This window comes from Ranitomeya imitator, chromosome 10 (assembly GCF_032444005.1).
Source record: "Ranitomeya imitator isolate aRanImi1 chromosome 10, aRanImi1.pri, whole genome shotgun sequence".
NCBI classification, from domain to species: domain Eukaryota; kingdom Metazoa; phylum Chordata; class Amphibia; order Anura; family Dendrobatidae; genus Ranitomeya; species Ranitomeya imitator.
Window position 1 is genome coordinate 61828959 of NC_091291.1, and position 19240 is coordinate 61848198.

Consider the following 19240-nt stretch of genomic DNA (forward strand, 5'->3'; position numbering starts at 1 on the left):
CCCTACACTCTACTCTCTATACCCTACACTCTATACCATACACTCTATACCCTACACGCTATACCATACACTGTATACCCTACACTCTACACTCTCTACCCTACACTCTCTACCCTACACTCTCAACCCTACACTCTATACCCTACACTCTATACTCTATACCCTACACTCTATACCCTACACTCTATACCCTACACTCTACACTTTATACCATACACTCTATAACATACACTCTATACCCTACACTCTATACCTTACATTCTATACCCTACACTCTACACCCTACACTCTACACTCTATACCCTACACTCTGTACCCTACACTCTACACTTTATACCCAACGCTCTATACCCTACACTCTACACCCTACACTCTACACTCTATACCCTACACTCTATACCCTACACTCTATACCCTACACTCTACACTCTATACCCTACACTCTATACCATACACTCTATACCCTACACTCTACGCCTTACACTCTATACCCTACACTCTATACCCTACACTCTATACCCTACACTCTACACTTTATACCATACACTCTATAACATACACTCTATACCCTACACTCTATACCTTACATTCTATACCCTACACTCTACACCCTACACTCTACACTCTATACCCTACACTCTGTACCCTACACTCTACACTTTATACCCAACGCTCTATACCCTACACTCTACACCCTACACTCTACACTCTATACCCTACACTCTATACCCTACACTCTATACCCTACACTCTACACTCTATACCCTACACTCTATACCCTACACTCTACGCCTTACACTCTATACCCTACACTCTATACCCTACACTCTATACCCTACACTCTACACTCTATACCTTACACTCTATACACTACACTCTATACCCTACACTCTACACTCTATACCCTACACTCTACACCCTACACTCTATACCCTACACTCTACACTCTATACCTTACACTCTATACCCTACACTCTACACTCTATACCTTACACTCTATACCCTACACTCTATACCCTACACTCTACACCCTACACTCTACACTCTATACGCTACACTCTATACCCTACACTCTATACCCTACACTCTATACCCTACACTCTACACTTTATACCCAACACTCTATACCCTACAGTCTACACCCTACACTCTATACCCTACACTCTATACCCTACACTCTATTCTCTACACTCTATACCCTACACTCTATACCATACACTCTATACCCTACACTCTACACCTTACACTCTATATCCTACACTCTATACCCTACACTCTATACCCTACACTCTACACTCTATACCTTACACTCTATACACTACACTCTATACCCTACACTCTACACTCTATACCCTACACTCTACACTCTACACTCTATACCCTACACTCTATACCCTACACTCTATACCCAACACTCTATACCCTACACTCTACACTCTATACCCTACACTCTACACTCTATACCCTACACTCTATACCATACACTCTATACCCTACACTCTACACTCTATACCTTACACTCTATACCCTACACTCTACACTCTATACCTTACACTCTATACACTACACTCTATACCCTACACTTTACACTCTAAACCGTACACTCTACACTCTACACTCTATACCCTACACTCTATACCCTACACTCTATACCCTACACTCTAATCCCTACACTGTACACTCTATACCCTACACTCTATACCCTACACTCTATACCCTACACTCTACACTCTATACCCTGCACTCTATACCCTACACTCTAATCCCTACTCTCTACACTCTATACCCTACACTCTATACCCTACACTCTATACCCTACACTCTATACCCTACACTCTACACTCTATACCTTACACTCTATACCCTACACGCTATACCCTACACTCTACAGTCTATACCATACACTCTTTAGCCTACACTCTATACCATACACTCTACACCCTACACTCTACACTCTATACCCTACACTCTATACCCTACACTCTACACCCTACACTCTATACCATACACTCTATACCCTACACTCTACACTCAATACCCTACACTCTACACTCTATACTCTACACTCTATACCCTACACTCTATACCCTACACTCTACACCCTACACTCTATACCATACACTCTATACCCTACACTCTACACTCTATACCCTACACTCTACACTCTATACCCTACACTCTATACCCTACACTCTATACCCTACACTCAATACCCGACACTCTATACCCTACACTCTACACTCTATACCATACACTCTATACCCTTCACTCTATACCCTATACTCTATACCATACACTCTATACCCTATACTCTATACCATACAATATATACCCTACACTCTATACCATACACTTTACACTCTATACCCTACACTCTATACCCTACAATCTACACTCTATACCCTACACTCTACACCCTACACTCTATACCCTGCACTCTATACCCTACACTCTACACCCTACACTCTATACTCTACACTCTATATCCTACACTCTATACCCTACACTCTACACTCTATACCCTACACTCTATACCATACACTCTACACCCTACACTCTATACCATACACTCTATACCCTACACTCTACACTCTATACCCTACACTCTATACCCTACACTCTATACCATACACTCTATACCCTACACTCTATACCCTACACTCTATATCATACACTCTATACCCTAAACTCTACACTTTACACTCTATACCCTACACTCTATACCCTACACTCTATACTCTATACCCTACACTCTATACCCTACACTCTACACTCTATACCCTACACTCTATACCCTACACTGTAATCCCTACACTCTACACTCTATACCCTACACTCTATACCCTACACTCTACACTCTATACCCTACACTCTATACCCTACACTCTACACTCTATACCTTACACTCTATACCATACACTCTATACCCAGCACTCTACACTCTATTCCCTACACTATATTCCGTATACTCTATACCCTACACTCTATACCCTACACTCTATATTCTACACTATACACTCAATACCCTACACTCTACACTCTATACCATACACTCTATACCCTACACTCTATACCCTACATTCTACACTCTATACCCTACACTCTATGCCCTACACTCTACACTCTATACCCTACACTCTATACCCTACACTCTAATCCCTTCACTCTACACTCTATACCCTACACTCTACACTCTATACCCTACAATCCATACCATACACTCTATACCCTACACCCTATACCCTACATTCTACACTCTATACCTTACACTCTATACCCTACACTCTATAACCTACACTCTATACCCTACACTCTATACCCTACAATCTACACCCTACACTCTATACCATACACTCTATACCCTACACTCTATACCATACACTCTGTACCCTACACTCTACACTCTCAACCCTACACTCTATACCCTACACTCTATACCCTACACTCTATACCCTACACTCTATACCCTACACTCTACACTTTATACCTTACACTCTATAACATACACTCTATACCCTACACTCTATACCCTACACTCTATACCCTACACTCTATACGCTACACTCTATACCCTACACTCTATACCCTACACTCTATACCCTACACTCTACACTCTATACCATACACTCTATACCCTACACTCTACGCTCTATACCTTACACTCTATACCCTACACTCTATACCCTACACTCTATACCCTACACGTCATTGGACGTGGTATATCTCGATTTTTCCAAAGCGTTTGATACCGTGCCGCACAAGAGGTTGCTACACAAAATGAGAATGCTTGGTCTGGGGGAAAATGTGTGTAAATGGGTTAGTAACTGGCTTAGTGATAGAAAGCAGAGGGTGGTTATAAATGGTATAGTCTCTAACTGGGTTGCTGTGACCAGTGGGGTACCGCAGGGGTCAGTATTGGGACCTGTTCTCTTCAACATATTCATTAATGATCTGGTAGAAGGTCTACACAGTAAAATATCGATATTTGCAGATGATACAAAACTATGTAAAGCAGTTAATACAAGAGAAGATAGTATTCTGCTACAGATGGATCTGGATAAGTTGGAAACTTGGGCTGAAAGGTGGCAGATGAGGTTTAACAATGATAAATGTAAGGTTATACACATGGGAAGAGGGAATCAATATCACCATTACACACTGAATGGGAAACCACTGGGTAAATCTGACAGGGAGAAGGACTTGGGGATCCTAGTTAATGATAAACTTACCTGGAGCAGCCAGTGCCAGGCAGCAGCTGCCAAGGCAAACAGGATCATGGGGTGCATTAAAAGAGGTCTGGATACACATGATGAGAGCATTATACTGCCTCTGTACAAATCCCTAGTTAGACCGCACATGGAGTACTGTGTCCAGTTTTGGGCACCGGTGCTCAGGAAGGATATAATGGAACTAGAGAGAGTACAAAGGAGGGCAACAAAATTAATAAAGGGGATGGGAGAACTACAATACCCAGATAGATTAGCGAAATTAGGATTATTTAGTCTAGAAAAAAGACGACTGAGGGGCGATCTAATAACCATGTATAAGTATATAAGGGGACAATACAAATATCTCGCTGAGGATCTGTTTATACCAAGGAAGGTGACGGGCACAAGGGGGCATTCTTTGCGTCTGGAGGAGAGAAGGTTTTTCCACCAACATAGAAGAGGATTCTTTACTGTTAGGGCAGTGAGAATCTGGAATTGCTTGCCTGAGGAGGTGGTGATGGCGAACTCAGTCGAGGGGTTCAAGAGAGGCCTGGATGTCTTCCTGGAGCAGAACAATATTGTATCATACAATTATTAGGTTCTGTAGAAGGACGTAGATCTGGGTATTTATTATGATGGAATATAGGCTGAACTGGATGGACAAATGTCTTTTTTCGGCCTTACTAACTATGTTACTATGTTACTATGTTACTATGTTATACCCTACACTCTACACTCTATACCCTACACTCTACACTCTATACCCTACACTCAATACCCTACACTCTATACCCTACACTCTACACTCTATACCCTACACTCTATACCCTACACTCTACACTCTATACCCTACACTCTATACCCTACACTGTAATCCCTACACTCTACACTCTATACCCTACACTCTATACCCTACACTCTACACTCTATACCCTACACTCTATACCCTACACTGTAATCCCTACACTCTACACTCTATACCCTACACTCTATACCCTACACTCTACACTCTATACCCTACACTCTATACCCTACACTCTACACTCTATACCTTACACACTATACCATACACTCTATACCCAGCACTCTACACTCTATACCTTACACTCTATACCATACACTTATACCCTACACTCTATACCATACACTCTATACCCTACACTATATACCATACACTCTACACTCTATACCCTACACACTACACCCTACACTCTATACCCTACACTCTATACCCTACACTCTACACTCTAGACCCTACACTCTATACTCTACACTCTATATCCTACACTCTAGACTCTATACCCTACACTCTATACCATACACTCTACACCCTACACTCTATACCATACACTCTATACCCTACACTCTACACTCTATACCCTACACTCTATACCCTACACTCTACACTCTATACCATACACTCTATACCCTACACTCTATACCCTACACTCTATATCATACACTCTATACCCTACACTCTACACCCTACACTCTTTACCTTACACTCTATACCCTACACTCTATACCCTACACTCTACACTCTATACCCTACACTCTACACTCTATACCCTACACTCTATAACATACACTCTATACCCTACACTCTATACTCTATACTCTACACTCTATACCCTACACTCTACACTCTATACCCTACACTCTATACCCTACACTCTAATCCCTACACTCTACACTCTATACCCTACACTCTATACCCTACACTCTATACCATACACTCTATACCCTACACTCTATACCCTACACTCTACACTCTATACCCTACACTCTATACCCTACACTCTATACCCTACACTCTACACTCTATACCCTACACTCTATACCCTACACTCTATACCCTACACTCTACTCTCTATACCCTACACTCTATACCATACACTCTATACCCTACACTCTATACCATACACTCTATACCCTACACTCTACACTCTCTACCCTACACTCTCTACCCTACACTCTCAACCCTACACTCTATACCCTACACTCTATACTCTATACCCTACACTCTATACCCTACACTCTACACTTTATACCATACACTCTATAACATACACTCTATACCCTACACTCTATACCTTACATTCTATACCCTACACTCTACACCCTACACTCTACACTCTATACCCTACACTCTGTACCCTACACTCTACACTTTATACCCAACGCTCTATACCCTACACTCTACACCCTACACTCTACACTCTATACCCTACACTCTATACCCTACACTCTATACCCTACACTCTACACTCTATACCCTACACTCTATACCATACACTCTATACCCTACACTCTACGCCTTACACTCTATACCCTACACTCTATACCCTACACTCTATACCCTACACTCTACACTTTATACCATACACTCTATAACATACACTCTATACCCTACACTCTATACCTTACATTCTATACCCTACACTCTACACCCTACACTCTACACTCTATACCCTACACTCTGTACCCTACACTCTACACTTTATACCCAACGCTCTATACCCTACACTCTACACCCTACACTCTACACTCTATACCCTACACTCTATACCCTACACTCTATACCCTACACTCTACACTCTATACCCTACACTCTATACCCTACACTCTACGCCTTACACTCTATACCCTACACTCTATACCCTACACTCTATACCCTACACTCTACACTCTATACCTTACACTCTATACACTACACTCTATACCCTACACTCTACACTCTATACCCTACACTCTACACCCTACACTCTATACCCTACACTCTACACTCTATACCTTACACTCTATACCCTACACTCTACACTCTATACCTTACACTCTATACCCTACACTCTATACCCTACACTCTACACCCTACACTCTACACTCTATACCCTACACTCTATACCTACACTCTATACTCTATACCCTACAGGCTATACCCTACAATCTATACCCTACACTCTATACCCTACACTCTATACCCTACACTCTACACCCTACACTCTACACTCTATACCCTACACTCTATACCCTACACTCTATACTCTATACCCTACAGGCTATACCCTACAATCTATACCCTACACTCTATACCCTACACTCTATACCCTACACACTACACCCTACACTCTATACCCTACACTCTATACCCTACACTATATACCCTACACTGTACACTCTATACCCTACACTCTATACCCTATACTCTATACCATACACTCTATACCATACACTCTATACCCTACACTCTATACCCTACACTCTATATCATACACTCTATAGCCTACACTCTACACTCTATACCCCACACTCTACACTCTATACCCTACACTCTATACCCTACACTCTATACCATACACTCTATTCCATACACTCTATACCCTACACTCTATACTCTACAATCTATACCTTACACTCTACACTCTATACCCTACACTCTATACCAAACACTCTATACCCTACACTATATACCATACACTCCATACCCTACACTCTACGCTCTATACCTTACACTCTATACCCTACACTCTATACCCTACACTCTACACTCTATACCCTACACTCTACACTCTACACCCTACACTCAATACCCTACACTCTATACCCTACACTCTACACTCTATACCATACACTCTATACCCTACACTCTACACTCTATACCCTACACTCTATACCCTATACTCTATACCATACACTCTATACCCTACACTCTATACCATACACTCTATACCCTACACTCTATACCATACACTCTACACTCTATACCCTACTCTCTATACCCTACACTCTACACTCTATACCCTACACTCTACACCCTACACTCTATACCCTACACTCTATACCCTACACTCTACACTCTAGACCGTACACTCTATACTCTACACTCTATATCCTACACTCTATACCCTACACTCTAGACTCTATATCCTACACTCTATACCATACATTCTACACCCTACACTCTATACCATACACTCTATACCCTACACTCTACACTCTATACCCTACACTCTATACCCTACACTCTACACTCTATACCATACACTCTATACCCTACACTCTATACTCTACACTCTATATCATACACTCTATACCCTACACTCTACACCCTACACTCTATACCTAACACTCTATACCCTACACTCTATACCCTACACTCTATACTCTATACCCTACACTCTATACCCTACACTCTACACTCTATACCCTACACTCTATACCCTACACTCTAATCCCTACACTCTACACTCTATACCCTACACTCTATACCCTACACTCTACACTCTATACCCTACACTCTATACCCTACACTCTATACCTTACACTCTATACCATACACTCTATACCCAACACTCGACACTCTATTCCCTACACTCTATACCGTACACTCTATACCCTACACTCTATACCCTACACTATACACTCTATACCCTACACTCTACACTCTATACCATACACTCTATACCCAACACTCTATATCCTACACTCTACACTCTATACCCTACACTCTATACCCTACACTCTATAACCTACACTCTATACCCTACACTCTATACCCTACACTCTACACTCTATACCCTACACTCTATACCATGCACTCTATACCCTACACTCTATACCATACACTCTATACCCTACACTCTACACTCTCTACACTACACTCTCTACCCTACACTCTCAACCCTACACTCTATACCCTACACTCTATACTCTATACCCTACACTCTATACCCTACACTCTATACCCTACACTCTATACCCTACACTCTACACTCTATACCCTACACTCTACACTCTATACCCTACACTCAATACCCTACACTCTATACCCTACACTCTACACTCTATACCATACACTCTATACCCTACACTCTACACTCTATACCCTACACTCTATACCCTATACTCTATACCATACACTTATACCCTACACTCTATACCATACACTCTATACCATACACTCTACACTCTATACCCTACACTCTACACCCTACACTCTATACCCTACACTCTATACCATACACTCTATACCCTACACTCTATACCATACACTCTACACTCTATACCCTACTCTCTATACCCTACACTCTACACTCTATACCCTACACTCTACACCCTACACTCTATACCCTACACTCTATACCCTACACTCTACACTCTAGACCGTACACTCTATACTCTACACTCTATATCCTACACTCTATACCCTACACTCTAGACTCTATATCCTACACTCTATACCATACATTCTACACCCTACACTCTATACCATACACTCTATACCCTACACTCTACACTCTATACCCTACACTCTATACCCTACACTCTACACTCTATACCATACACTCTATACCCTACACTCTATACTCTACACTCTATATCATACACTCTATACCCTACACTCTACACCCTACACTCTATACCTAACACTCTATACCCTACACTCTATACCCTACACTCTATACTCTATACCCTACACTCTATACCCTACACTCTACACTCTATACCCTACACTCTATACCCTACACTCTAATCCCTACACTCTACACTCTATACCCTACACTCTATACCCTACACTCTACACTCTATACCCTACACTCTATACCCTACACTCTATACCTTCCACTCTATACCATACACTCTATACCCAACACTCGACACTCTATTCCCTACACTCTATACCGTACACTCTATACCCTACACTCTATACCCTACACTCTATACCCTACACTATACACTCTATACCCTACACTCTACACTCTATACCATACACTCTATACCCAACACTCTATATCCTACACTCTACACTCTATACCCTACACTCTATACCCTACACTCTATAACCTACACTCTATACCCTACACTCTATACCCTACACTCTACACTCTATACCCTACACTCTATACCATGCACTCTATACCCTACACTCTATACCATACACTCTATACCCTACACTCTACACTCTCTACACTACACTCTCTACCCTACACTCTCAACCCTACACTCTATACCCTACACTCTATACTCTATACCCTACACTCTATACCCCACACTCTATACCCTACACTCTATACCCTACACTCTACACTCTATACCCTACACTCTACACTCTATACCCTACACTCAATACCCTACACTCTATACCCTACACTCTACACTCTATACCATACACTCTATACCCTACACTCTACACTCTATACCCTACACTCTATACCCTATACTCTATACCATACACTTATACCCTACACTCTATACCATACACTCTATACCATACACTCTACACTCTATACCCTACACTCTACACCCTACACTCTATACCCTACACTCTATACCCTACACTCTACACTCTAGACCCTACACTCTATACTCTACACTCTATATCCTACACTCTAGACTCTATACCCTACACTCTATACCATACACTCTACACCCTACACTCTATACCATACACTCTATACCCTACACTCTACACTCTATACCCTACACTCTATACCCTACACTCTACACTCTATACCATACACTCTATACCCTACACTCTATACCCTACACTCTATATCATACACTCTATACCCTACACTCTACACCCTACACTCTATACCTTACACTCTATACCCTACACTCTATACCCTACACTCTACACTCTATACCCTACACTCTACACTCTATACCCTACACTCTATAACATACACTCTATACCCTACAATCTATACTCTATACCCTACACTCTATACCCTACACTCTACACTCTATACCCTACACTCTATACCCTACACTCTAATCCCTACACTCTACACTCTATACCCTACACTCTATACCCTACACTCTATACCCTACACTCTATACCCTACACTCTACACTCTATACCCTACACTCTATACCCTACACTCTATACCCTACACTCTACACTCTATACCCTACACTCTATACCCTACACTCTATACCCTACACTCTACTCTCTATACCCTACACTCTATACCATACACTCTATACCCTACACTCTATACCATACACTCTATACCCTACACTCTACACTCTCTACCCTACACTCTCTACCCTACACTCTCAACCCTACACTCTATACCCTACACTCTATACTCTATACCCTACACTCTATACCCTACACTCTATACCCTACACTCTATACCCTACACTCTACACTCTATACCCTACACTCTATACCCTACACTCTACACTTTATACCCAACGCTCTATACCCTACACTCTACACCCTACACTCTACACTCTATACCCTACACTCTATACCCTACACTCTACACTTTATACCCAACGCTCTATACCCTACACTCTACACCCTACACTCTACACTCTATACCGTACACTCTATACCCTACACTCTATACCCTAAACTCTACACTCTATACCCTACACTCTATACCATACACTCTATACCCTACACTCTACACCTTACACTCTATACCCTACACTCTATACCCTACACACTATACCCTACACTCTACACTCTATACCTTACACTCTATACACTACACTCTATACCCTACACTCTACACTCTATACCCTACACTCTACACTCTACACCCTACACCCTACACTCTATACCCTACACTCTACACTTTATACCCTACACTCTATACCATACACTCTATACCCTACACTCTACACTCTATACCTTACACTCTATACCCTACACTCTACACTCTATACCTTACACTCTATACACTACACTCTATACCCTACACTCTACACTCTATACCGTACACTCTACACTCTACACTCTATACCCTACACTCTATACCCTACACTCTATACCCTACACTCTACACCCTACACTCTACACTCTATACCCTACACTCTATACCCTACACTCTATACTCTATACGCTACAGGCTATACCCTACAATCTATACCCTACACTCTATACCCTACACTCTATACCCTACACACTACACCCTACACTCTATACCCTACACTCTATACCCTACACTATATACCCTACACTGTACACTCTATACCCTACACTCTATACCCTATACTCTATACCATACACTCTATACCATACACTCTATACCCTACACTCTATACCCTACACTCTATATCATACACTCTATAGCCTACACTCTACACTCTATACCCCACACTCTACACTCTATACCCTACACTCTATACCCTACACTCTATACCATACACTCTATTCCATACACTCTATACCCTACACTCTATACTCTACAATCCATACCTTACACTCTACACTCTATACCCTACACTCTATACCAAACACTCTATACCCTACACTATATACCATACACTCCATACCCTACACTCTACGCTCTATACCTTACACTCTATACCCTACACTCTATACCCTACACTCTACACTCTATACTCTATACTCTACACTCTACACTCTATACCCTACACTCAATACCCTACACTCTATACCCTACACTCTACACTCTATACCATACACTCTATACCCTACACTCTACACTCTATACCCTACACTCTATACCCTATACTCTATACCATACACTCTATACCCTACACTCTATACCATACACTCTATACCCTACACTCTATACATACACTCTACACTCTATACCCTACTCTCTATACCCTACACTCTACACTCTATACCCTACACTCTACACCCTACACTCTATACCCTACACTCTATACCCTACACTCTACACTCTAGACCGTACACTCTATACTCTACACTCTATATCCTACACTCTAGACTCTATACCCTACACTCTATACCATACATTCTACACCCTACACTCTATAACATACACTCTATACTCTATACCCTACACTCTATACCCTACACTCTACACTCTATACCATACACTCTATACCCTACACTCTATACTCTACACTTTATATCATACACTCTATACCCTACACTCTACACCCTACACTCTATACCTTACACTCTATACCCTACACTCTATACCCTACACTCTACACTCTATACCCTACACTCTACAATCTATACCCTACACTCTATAACATACACTCTATACCCTACACTCTACACTTTACACTCTATACCCTACACTCTATACCCTACACTCTATACTCTATACCCTACACTCTATACCCTACACTCTACACTCTATACCCTACACTCTATACCCTACACTCTAATCCCTACACTCTACACTCTATACCCTACACTCTATACCCTACACTCTACACTCTATACCCTACACTCTATACCCTACACTCTATACCTTACACTCTATACCATACACTCTATACCCAACACTCTACACTCTATTCCCTACACTCTATACCGTACACTCTATACCCTACACTCTATACCCTACACTCTATACCCTACACTATACACTCTATACCCTACACTCTACACTCTATACCATACACTCTATACCCAACACTCTATACCCTACACTCTACACTCTATACCCTACACTCTATACCCTACACTCTATAACCTACACTCTATACCCTACACTCTATACCCTACACTCTACACTCTATACCCTACACTCTATACCATGCACTCTATACCCTACACTCTATACCATACACTCTATAGCCTACACTCTACATTCTCTACACTACACTCTCTACCCTACACTCTATACCCTACACTCTATACTCTATACCCTACACTCTATACCCTACACTCTATACCCTACACTCTACACTTTATACCATACACTCTATAACATGCACTCTATACCCTACACTCTATACCTTACACTCTATACCCTACACTCTACACCCTACACTCTACACTCTATACGCTACACTCTATACCCTACACTCTATACCCTACACTCTATACCCTACACTCTACACTTTATACCCAACACTCTATACCCTACACTCTACACCCTACACTCTATACCCTACACTCTATACCCTACCCTCTATACCCTACACTCTACACTCTATACCCTACACTCTATACCATACACTCTATACCCTACACTCTACACCTTACACTCTATATCCTACACTCTATACCCTACACTCTATACCCTACACTCTACACTCTATACCTTACACTCTATACACTACACTCTATACCCTACACTCTACACTCTATACCCTACACTCTACACTCTACACTCTATACCCTACACTCTATACCCTACACTCTATACCCTACACTCTATACCCTACACTCTATACCCTACACTCTACACTCTATACCCTACACTCTATACCATACACTCTATACCCTACACTCTACACTCTATACCTTACACTCTATACCCTACACTCTACACTCTATACCTTACACTCTATACACTACACTCTATACCCTACACTCTACACTCTATACCGTACACTCTACGCTCTACACTCTATACCCTACACTCTATACCCTACTCTCTATACCCTACACTCTAATCCCTACACTGTACACTCTATACCCTACACTCTATACCCTACACTCTATACCCTACACTCTATACCCTACACTCTACACTCTATACCCTACACTTTATACCCTACACTCTAATCCCTACTCTCTACACTCTATACCCTACACTCTATACCCTACACTCTATACCCTACACTCTATACCATACACTCTATACCCTACACTCTACACTCTATACCTTACACTCTATACCCTACACGCTATACCCTACACTCTACACTCTATACCATACACTCTTTAACCTACACTCTATACCATACACTCTACACCCTACACTCTATACCATACACTCTATACCCTACACTCTACACTCTATACCCTACACTCTACACCCTACACTCTACACCCTACACTCTATACCATACACTCTATACCCTACACTCTACACTCTATACCCTACACTCTACACTCTACACTCTATACTCTACACTCTATCCCTACACTCTATACCCTACACTCTACACCCTACACTCTATACCATACACTCTATACCCTACACTCTATACCCTACACTCTACACTCTATACCCTACACTCTACACTCTATACCCTACACTCTACACTCTAATCCCTACACTCTATACCCTACACTCTGTAGCCTACACTCTATTCACTACACTCTATACCCTACACTCTACACTCTGTACCCTACACTCTACACTCTATACCCTACACTCTATACCCTACACTCAATACCCGACACTCTATACCCTACACTCTACACTCTATACCATACACTCTATACCATACACACTATACCCTATACTCTATACCATACACTCTATACCCTACACTCTATACCATACAATATATACCCTACACTCTATACCATACACTCTACACTCTATACCCTACACTCTATACCCTACAATCTACACTCTATACCCTACACTCTACACCCTACACTCTATACCCTACACTCTATACCCTACACCCTACGCTCTATACCCTACACTCTATACCCTACACTCTACACTCTATACCGTACACTCTATTCCATACACTCTTTACCCTACACTCTATACCCTACACTCCATACCCCACACTCTATACCATACACTATATACCCTACAATCTACACTCTACACTCTATTCCATACACTCTATACCCTACACTCTATACTCTATACCCTACACTCTATACCCTAAACTCTACACTCTATACCCTACACTCTATACACTACACTCTAATCCCTACACTCTACACTCTACACTCTATACCCTACACTCTACACTCTATACCCTACACTCTATACCCTACACTCTATACCCTACACTCTATACCCTACACTCTACACTCTATACCCTACACTCTATACCCTACACTCTATACCCTACACTCTATACCCTACACTCTACACTTTATAACCTATACTCTAGACCCTACACTGCACACTTTACACTCTATTCCATACACTCTATACTCTACACTCTATACCCTACACTCTACACTCTATACCCTACACTCTACACTCTACACCCTACACTCTATACCCTACACTCTATGCTCTATACCCTACACTCTATACCCTACACTCTACACTCTATACCCTACACTCTATACCCTACACTCTAATCCCTACACTCTAATCCCTACACTCTACACTCCATACCCTACACTCTATACCCTACACTCTATGCCCTACACTCTACACTCTATACCCTACACTCTATACCCTACACTCTGTACCCTACACTCCATTCACTACACTCTATACCCTACACTCTTCACTCTATACCCTACACTCCACACTCTATACCCTACACTCTATACCCTACACTCTACACCCTACACTCTATATCCTACACTCTACACTCTATACCCTACACTCTATACCCTACACTCTATACCCTACACCCTATAAACTACACTCTATACCCTACACTCCACACTCTATACCCTACACTCTACATTCTATACCCTACACTCTATACCTTACACTCTACACCCTACACTCTATACCCTACACTCTATACCATACACTCTATACCCTACACTCTATACCCTACACTCTACACCCTACACTCTATACCCTACACTCTAATCCCTACACTCTACACTGTATACCCTACACTCTATACCCTACACTATATACCCTACACTCTATACTCTACACTCTACACTCTATACCCAACACTCTATACTCTACACTCTATACCCTACACTCTATACCCTACACTCCATACCCTACACTCTACACTCTATACCCTACACTCTACACTCTATACCCTGCACTCTACACTCTATAACCTACACTCTATACCCTACACTCTATACCCTACACTCTATACCCTACACTCTACACTCTATACCCTGCACTCTATACCCTACACTCTAATCCCTACTCTCTACACTCTATACCCTACACTCTATACCCTACACTCTATACCCTACACTCTATACCCTACACTCTACACTCTATACCTTACACTCTATACCCTACACGCTATACCCTACACTCTACAGTCTATACCATACACTCTTTAACCTACACTCTATACCATACACTCTACACCCTACACTCTACACTCTATACCCTACACTCTATACCCTACACTCTACACCCTACACTCTATACCATACACTCTATACCCTACACTCTACACTCAATACCCTACACTCTACACTCTATACTCTACACTCTATACCCTACACTCTATACCCTACACTCTACACCCTACACTCTATACCATACACTCTATACCCTACACTCTACACTCTATACCCTACACTCTACACTCTATACCCTACACTCTATACCCTACACTCTATACCCTACACTCAATACCCGACACTCTATACCCTACACTCTACACTCTATACCATACACTCTATACCCTTCACTCTATACCCTATACTCTATACCATACACTCTATACCCTACACTCTATACCATACAATATATACCCTACACTCTATACCATACACTTTACACTCTATACCCTACACTCTATACCCTACAATCTACACTCTATACCCTACACTCTACACCCTACACTCTATACCCTGCACTCTATACCCTACACTCTACACCCTACACTCTATACTCTACACTCTATATCCTACACTCTATACCCTACACTCTACACTCTATACCCTACACTCTATACCATACACTCTACACCCTACACTCTATACCATACACTCTATACCCTACACTCTACACTCTATACCCTACACTCTATACCCTACACTCTATACCATACACTCTATACCCTACACTCTATACCCTACACTCTATATCATACACTCTATACCCTAAACTCTACACTTTACACTCTATACCCTACACTCTATACCCTACACTCTATACTCTATACCCTACACTCTATACCCTACACTCTACACTCTATACCCTACACTCTATACCCTACACTGTAATCCCTACACTCTACACTCTATACCCTACACTCTATACCCTACACTCTACACTCTATACCCTACACTCTATACCCTACACTCTACACTCTATACCTTACACTCTATACCATACACTCTATACCCAGCACTCTACACTCTATTCCCTACACTATATTCCGTATACTCTATACCCTACACTCTATACCCTACACTCTATATTCTACACTATACACTCAATACCCTACACTCTACACTCTATACCATACACTCTATACCCTACACTCTATACCCTACATTCTACACTCTATACCCTACACTCTATGCCCTACACTCTACACTCTATACCCTACACTCTATACCCTACACTCTAATCCCTTCACTCTACACTCTATACCCTACACTCTACACTCTATACCCTACAATCCATACCATACACTCTATACCCTACACCCTATACCCTACATTCTACACTCTATACCTTACACTCTATACCCTACACTCTATAACCTACACTCTATACCCTACACTCTATACCCTACAATCTACACCCTACACTCTATACCATACACTCTATACCCTACACTCTATACCATACACTCTGTACCCTACACTCTACACTCTCAACCCTACACTCTATACCCTACACTCTATACCCTACACTCTATACCCTACACTCTATACCCTACACTCTACACTTTATACCTTACACTCTATAACATACACTCTATACCCTACACTCTATACCCTACACTCTATACCCTACACTCTATACGCTACACTCTATACCCTACACTCTATACCCTACACTCTATACCCTACACTCTACACTCTATACCATACACTCTATACCCTACACTCTACGCTCTATACCTTACACTCTATACCCTACACTCTATACCCTACACTCTATACCCTACACGTCATTGGACGTGGTATATCTCGATTTTTCCAAAGCGTTTGATACCGTGCCGCACAAGAGGTTGCTACACAAAATGAGAATGCTTGGTCTGGGGGAAAATGTGTGTAAATGGGTTAGTAACTGGCTTAGTGATAGAAAGCAGAGGGTGGTTATAAATGGTATAGTCTCTAACTGGGTTGCTGTGACCAGTGGGGTACCGCAGGGGTCAGTATTGGGACCTGTTCTCTTCAACATATTCATTAATGATCTGGTAGAAGGTCTACACAGTAAAATATCGATATTTGCAGATGATACAAAACTATGTAAAGCAGTTAATACAAGAGAAGATAGTATTCTGCTACAGATGGATCT